The 8,257-nt window shown below is 39.9% G+C and overlaps 1 long non-coding RNA gene across 1 annotated transcript; it reads right to left on the bottom strand.

The window, feature by feature from the left end:
- Positions 1 to 5,212: 5,212 nt before the first annotated feature.
- On the bottom strand, positions 5,213 to 8,257 carry LOC107279716 (uncharacterized). The gene is made up of 3 exons (XR_001542006.3): positions 8,000 to 8,257; positions 7,662 to 7,925; positions 5,213 to 6,767 (listed from the first exon to the last, which is right to left on the bottom strand). It is a non-coding gene; the product is annotated as an uncharacterized lncRNA (long non-coding RNA).

The raw sequence follows: 8,257 nt of genomic DNA, 5'->3' as shown, positions 1-8,257 counted from the left end.
GTTCATTCTCTTTTTTCAGGTCAGCTTTTATTCTCCAAAATTTCATGTTGCCAACATAAAATTCAACAGTTAATAGTAACTAGTAACTAGGTCAATACGCGCATTTTCCACTCAAATAGTGGTTATTTATGTTCTGAAATTTTAGTTGGCAAATTTAGTTAAAGATGATGTTTTATTAGTTAGCACCGACCATGTTCAGTTCTGTGCATGTTTCGAATTCAGAAATCTGAAAATCTTAGAACTTGTATGTTCTCCTTGCTTTTTTATACAAATTTAACCGTATGTTGAAAGGAAAATAGTAACTAGTTCAGAAAAGTAGATTTAGGGCTAGTTTAGTTCGCGAATGAAAATTTTTGGCATGTCACATCGGATATACGTACACATATTTGCGTAGACTAATAACAAAACGAATTACAGATTCCGCCTGAAAACTGCGAGATGAATTTATTAAGCCTAATTAATCCTTCATTAGCAAATGTTTACTGTAACACCATGTTATCGCATCATGGCGCAATTAGGCTTAAAAGATTCGACTCGCAATTTACATTCAATCTATGTAATTAGTTTTATTTTTATATTTAATACTACATGCATATGTCTAAACATTCGATGTGAAGGGTGAAATTTTTTTGGTTTGGGAACTAAACAGGGCCTTAATGTGCACAATCTATTTTCTGGATTTTCTGAACATGTGCTTGCATAGCATCAATCAGAAAAATTGCACGCATCTCCATGTTGTATTTTGTCTTACTAGACGTTAACCCGTGCGTTGCACAGGGTAACTTTATTTTTTTAAAAAAGAGTCATTTGGACTAATCGAACAAACACAATATATTCTTTTGTCCAAACTATTCTGTATTTTCTTTTATTTTTAATATTATTTTCCAGAAATCCTATATTGCTAATAACCTCAGTATTTAATTTTGTAAACAGGAATTGTGGTCCTATTCAGACTCAATGCAATCGTTATATTGTGGATGTGAGATATCTTTTAACATCATTATATCATGCATCCTCTTTAGCAGCTCATAAAGTATAGAATTGTATCTGTTTGGCATTTCTAATGTTTTAGCAATATCCAAATGAAAATAAACTTACTATGTTCTTCTTTGTGGATAGTTGAATATTCTATAGATAGATAATGTTATAAGTATTTTAAGTTATTATAAATATAATAAGATATTGGAACTGTATAATTTTAAAATATAAATTTTGACGACAAAATCAAACTACCTTGACCAAAACATGACAATTCATAAAAAAAACAAATGGCATGAATTCGGTAGATATAAAGAGAAATATTGATGCAAAAGTGTTCGAAACACATGTATATGAATACGACATTTATACATAATTGTGCTGAGTATTCTGAGCAGATCTTGTCTAGCGTTGTGTATATGCGCCATGTCGCTTCCTCCTGCTGGCAGTCCTGATCTATATGAGATATTCTCAAGAACTAACATGTGTAGATTACATATGTAAGCTACTAAATATTTGAAGAATATCTGCTGGCTGCCGATGTGGTACGTGTGCTTCGACTGGTCTGCAGACTGCAATTAATCGATCTGTCGCTTGCTACACCTTGTTGTATGTGCCTCGATACACGCCGACGCTAGCGAAATTTATCTTGTGATGTTGTGATTCCCAACGATCTACTCCCGCGTATTTCTCACACCGTACGACTCCCAAATATAACTAGATGAGCAAAATGAAGAAAGGTTGAGATATATGCGCCGGAGCAAATATATAAAACTCTGTTCTATTTCTCAGTGTTTTCTGGAATTATTTGATTTCCTGTAGAGGTAGACATTGTGATGAAACCTTGAAAATTGTTATCATGTAGTCTGATTCCTCAGTCATTAATGGTCAAAATACTATATAGAATCATATATAAAATACTTCCTCCGTTTCATAATATAAGACTTTCTAGCATTGTCCATATTTATTTAGATGTTGTGTCTAGATTCATTAACATATATATGAGTGTAGACAGTGCTGGAAAGTCTTACATTATGAAACAGAGGGAATACAATGTTGTTGGTATTTCTTAACGACATTACTAGAAATATAATTCCCAGCAATGGCGCAGAAATACTTCTGGTATATTATGGTTACAGAGTTCATTCGCAAGCGCACGGATATACCATTGTAGCATTTCACCCGAGAGTATTCTAAGGGTATCGTATTTATTTAATACTAGTAGGCGCATCGGTGTTGGTGCCAATACCGTGAAGTTGAATTTGTCAAAGACGTGTTTGGGCATGACGTTGATACTTGCTCCAAGATCACACAAGGCTTGGTCGAACTATTGTGCCCCGATCGAACAGGTGATCGTTGGACACCTCGAATATTTCTTCTTCTCTGGGAGCTTGTGGAGTATGGCATTGCTGCATTGCTCCGTCAGCTTGACCACCTCCTTTGTTGGGAGCGGTCTCTTGTTGTTGAGGATATCCTTGAGATAACGGGCACATGTTGGCACTTGCATAGCATCCAACAACGGCATGTTGATGTGAATCTTCTGGATTACTTCAACAAAACGAGTGAACTGCTCGTCCACCGATGGTTTCCTAATCCATTGAGGAAACGGCAGCAACCGTGTGTCGCAGTACTCCTGCAGCACAGCCTTCTCTGGTTGAACCTCTTCATCAGCCGAATTACTAGATGGTGCTTCCTTGGCGATACCATTAGTTCCTATAGGGTTAGGATGTTGGTATTTCTTAACGACATTACTAGAAATATAATTCCCAGCAATGACGCAGAAATACTTCTGGTATATTATGGTTATAGAGTTCATCCGCAAGCGCACGTCCGCAAGCGCACGGATATAACATTGTAGCTTTTCACCCGAGAGTATTCCAAGGGTAGAGTGACACACAAGCATTAGCTACTCATTCTCATAATATATTATCTAAGCTAAGTGGAAAGAAAAGAGAAAGAAAATCTATTCCTATACTTCTAATATACATAGTATACATACATTCTAGTTAACCGATATACTAGCTAATACCCTCTATCCGATGCCCTCCTGGTACTTTGAGAAGCCACCCCTGACTGCCGAGTTCCTTACGACAGCCCGTCATGACCATACAACCGGGGCTAAATACGGAGGAATACCCTCCCCAGGGAATTAACTTAGGATTATATACAGGCGCGGAGGAATACCCGTACTGAGCTGTCACTATAAGCGGCCCACCTCTCATCCGCAGCATATAACCCCAAATAATGATATCCCGCAATCTAGACACCACATCTAAACTACCAGATAGTACTCTAATATCATCGTCATGACATAGAGTAATTGCATATGTAAATATTATACCCGCACAAAAGCCGTATATTCAGTATAACATTAACATAATGTAAAGTAGGCATTCATATACTCAGAAAGTATTTCAATACCATAAATGTATATAGAAGAGTATTCTAATAAAAGTACAAAGCGTACAAAAGAGAAGAGAAAAGCTACTAGAGTCATACCCGAACTCTTCCGAAGACTTCCGGACTCCTGATTTCTACTATATTCCTATTCCACCAGCTAGATACTACTAAACTAAACTTGAGAGAATATGAGAGAGCTATTGCTTGAGGTGTGTGTTTGAAGTGAGAAGATGAGCTCCTTTTATAGGCAGGTAATGACGGTTGTAACGGTTGGAATGGTCGATAATACCCTCCAACTGTCATTGGGGATCAATCCCAGCCGTCCATCCAAAACCTGCATCCATCAGCGCCATGGGAGGTTCCGTCGAACCCTATGGTTCGGCCAAACCATGGGCTGGCCCAACCCAACCCATCTTTGCTTGCGGCCTCCTTTGTTGTCCTCCTCCGTAGACTTGTGAATTTTGGCCCAGTGTGTCGTGTTATTTCTGAGTTCTTAGCCCATTCATACGTAAGTCTGGTTCTCGATACCGTCCGATTGATTTATCGTCTGAGTTGATGTCGATTCTCCTCCACTTTATTGTCATTCTCTGCAAAAGGTTAGTATACCTAATACTAGTGGAATATTATTATTCTAACAGATATATGCATTGCAAGCATCACTAGTTCTCCTCTATTTTAGTAATATTGACGGTCGAAACTGATCGATAACGACCATCAACATGGGATACGGTGGATCACGAGTGGACTTACCTCCCCTCATTGTGATCGCCTTGACATTTTCAATGGAGGAGTCAGACTGCCCCGGAATTCTCCCAGATTCACTTGCAGGTACCTATGAAGCCAATTGAGCTAGCTGGGTTTCTATCATCTTAGTAAAGCTCAGCTAGTTTTGGAAAGCAGAAGCGAAGCCATCTAGCTTGACATTAATGTTCTCTAAGACCTTGTCATTGACAGCTAGCTTTTTGCTTAAGGCATTAGTGGTTTTAGCTTGCGCAAAGACAAGAGCCTTTAAGGAGGACTGACACCCTTCATGGTGTACGTACTACAAATCTCCAGGAACTGCTGCAAATGAGCATTGGCATCCTCATTAGGCTTGCCGCAGAACGGGCTAGCATGTGTCATCGTGATGAGGCTGGACTTTAGATCGAAATCCACATCTCCCATGTTGATATGCGGCCCAATGGAACATTGTCAGCAAAGGGAGCAGCGAATTCACGGAGGGTCTTATCAGCCATGGTCTTGAAGGTCGGTGAAGCTGGTATGGCTGGTTTCTTTATCGGTAGAGTTTTCTACGGAGCGATGACTTGCGGCTTGACGCTCCGGAAGAAAGCTTCTGGATTTTCCTTAAAGTTTTCCGGTAGGTTGAAACCAGTCATGCACTACCCCGTTTTCACAACAAAAGTGAAAACAACCAAGGTTAGCCTGCAAAGGGCAGTGATTATACAGAGGTAAATATAAAGTATTTGGGGACACCCCGAATATTATACCATCCAGTGTCCAACGCGACCACCACATACTATTGGAGAAGTGGGATCCATATACGCATAAATAGCCATTCGTCCTCAATGTGTCCATGATCGCGGTTGACAACCTTCTGTTATAATAACCGGAATGTCAAGTAGTGAGCGCAAGACATAACCGTAAGATAGCTTGCCAGTCCACTCCGTCATATGCCCGTCAACCACTCGAAGGTGGCGACCAAAAGTATACCCCAGTGACTCAATCCAAAGCGCTATCCCCAATTATCTCAAGCGATCAAAACTCGTTACTCATGCTTAGCTAGTCCCCAGGAATGTGATTAGCCTCACACTTTCATCGGAAGCAATTAAAAACATAGCAAGTACCATAATAGGGTTAAAGTGCAGCGAGGTACATGGCACATAATAGGGTCCGAGGTCCCAACATACAACACATAAATATAGCAGCGGAAGTCTCAAATAGAGTTCATAAGCAAAAGATAAAACCGGTGGTGCCACAACCCCACTAATGCAAACCAACCGGGCAAGAGCCAAGCTGCAAGAGATCACTCATTGCCCTCGCCGCCCTCGTCTAAGCAATTACCACACAAGAAGCATAACTCATAACCGGAATCCTCTCTTGAAATTGCAGACACCGGGTTAAGTACAAGATTGTACTCGCAAGTCTTACCCAAAATTATATATACATAAGGGAGAGAGAAGTATGCAAGCTTTCTAGGCTATAGTGGGTCTCTAGGTTCAACATTTGCATAAAGCTAATTTTATTGAGCAATTAATGAGTAAAATAAGCAAGGATAAGTAAATCTAGCATCATTTTAATTTATGGACAGCAAGTATATAATTCTGAAATGTATAAGCAAATGAGCCCAAACGGCGCTCTCATCATCAACCATGGACTACCAAAGTCTATACCAACATGGCACAACATGCCAACACCACCATCGAACATAATCCCATCCATAATAATCCACATTTGATGCTAACATAACTGACTAACACATCAAGCATTGTCCATCACCGAGGACGCGACTATTCGAATAGATTATACTCTGATCAGAGGTGTACAACTGGTCCCACACGAAATGAACAAAGATCAAATGCTACACACCCCGTCAACTGCGGTACACAAGTGATTCAAGCTCATTACATGCCCTTTCTTAGCCCCACCCCAACCACCTATACCACGCTAGCCTTCCCGACGACTCAGTCACGTGCGTGCGTGATGTGACCAAGGCGGGCGCGCCACGCGGGAGGCACCCCCGGCCAAACCTAGGCACCCGAGGCCCTCCAAAGGCTACCTGCCTCACAACTCTCCAACGTGGTATAAATGATCACAATAGAACTAGTAAGAACAAGCCGGTCCCAAAATAAGGCATGTGATAAGTACGTAGGGTGCTTGATTAGATGTCAAAATGTTCAGTCCTTAACAACCTAGACGGGGCTACTTGCATCAGGGGAAACCAACCTCCCATCATTGCCCTATCACCCGTCCAAGTCCAACATATTTCATCAACCATTATTTAGTAGTGTAAGTGCTCAAGTTTTATGCCCAATAATGCAAGTTGTCTATATACCACAATTAATAGCACTGTCTATCACTATAGTTCTATTAGCACTAAGCATGGCTAAGCATTAATGAATAAGACATCCCAAGCAATCCCAACCAATGGTAATGGGGTATAAGGACAGCAATATCACAAGAACTAAATGCATAAATAGGTTCTACCCATACACCATAAATCGACAATATTAATATCTAGGCAATACATGCATATATATATACGTATAGATTGCAACCAAATCATTTTTAGAGAAAGCACAGGTTCTATATGCTTAGGTGCTTGCCTTGCTGCTGAGGGTAGTCACTATCCTCCTCAGGATATGGCTCGTTACTCTCCGGAATCTCCGAATCTATCGAAAAGAAGTAATATGCGAATAAGAGCCAAATAAACATGCACATGCAAAATGATCAATAAATTATGAAATAAATATAGTGGGTAGATCATATTTTAACTTGAATTTAGTTGAAAGAATCACTAGATTATCACTTATGGTTTGGGAGATATGAAAATGACAAGCTCTCAGGTGTTGAAAATGGCAGTTCTGTAAATATTAACATTTCCTTTAGTACATTACAAGTAACATGCATTTCAAACCAAGATTTCATAATAATGATTATTTTTAGAGTAAATTACATCACTCACAGGTTCTAAGAAAAAATATTTCACAGCTGTATCTGTTGTCATTATTTATATAGAGATAATCCATGAAATGCCATTGACAAGCGTCTAAGTCCCAGAAATGCCATCGACAAGTGTGAGTTCCAATAAATGCCATCGTACAAACGATTTTGTCCCAAAAATGCCATCGCCGTTAGGGTTCCGTCCATTCCGCGCCGTTAACGGCATTTCTGGGACGCTTGTCAATGGCATTTCATGGATTATCTCATTTATATATGGGTTTTACAAGTTAAAATCATGGGAATGCTAAATAACTGCTAAACAAGATTTAAGAGGTATTTTTGCCAAAAACAACACCACAACAGCAAAGAGTACTAAAATATAAGCTCAACAAAATTGGTTTCACAATTTTAGCTTTTACCAATAATTTCTTGCGAATTTATTAAGAGCTAGACCACACAAGGGATACATATTAGCTATTTATATTTTTACTGGGAAAACCAGTACAAAAGTTGGTCATTTTTATTTTACAACATTGAAGATCACGTTTTTCTTAATCCACAGAAATTTGGTTCACTGAATTCGGAGTTCATATGAATTAGTTATGAATTTTTAAAGCGCATACCTCTTTTAGCTCAATAGATATCTTTGAAATCGATTTCTATTTTCACTCCCCTTTTCTCCAACTTCCATCGGACTTCGCTCACATGGTAGCAACCTGGACGTAGGGTCATGCGAGGCTAAGGCCTCGGGCTGATGGCAAGAGATGGAGCAAGGTCTTGGGCTGACGGCAAGAGACGTTGCCTAGGGCTGCTTCAACCGAAATCAAAAGATATGAACTCGGGGTGAGTTGCAGCCACCTTCTAGCTGCAGCAATGGAGTGGACAACCTATAGAACATTGCTATAGATGTTCAACATGGAGGGAATCCAAAAGAGGCACCATGGATGAAATGGAAGCTTACCAAATGGAGGAAAACAAAATGCTGCTGCTGCAGCCCTGCAGGCTGAAACCACCACTCTTTTGTTCCTTCTCGATCTCTCTCAACTCTCCATGCATGTGCAAGATGTTGGGATGGATGCAAAGTTTTTATGATAGGGATTGTTGTGGTCTTACATGCAGGGATTGATCTTAGGCTATTGGATGGGATTTGGGGAGGAGAAGTGAGATGAGAGCTCAGCTTGATGAAGAAAAGAAAGAACAAGCAGTGAAGATGAAAGGC

This window comes from Oryza sativa, chromosome 12, assembly GCF_034140825.1.
Source record: "Oryza sativa Japonica Group chromosome 12, ASM3414082v1".
NCBI lineage: Eukaryota > Viridiplantae > Streptophyta > Magnoliopsida > Poales > Poaceae > Oryza > Oryza sativa.
This window is presented reverse-complemented; position numbering and strand designations above follow the sequence as displayed.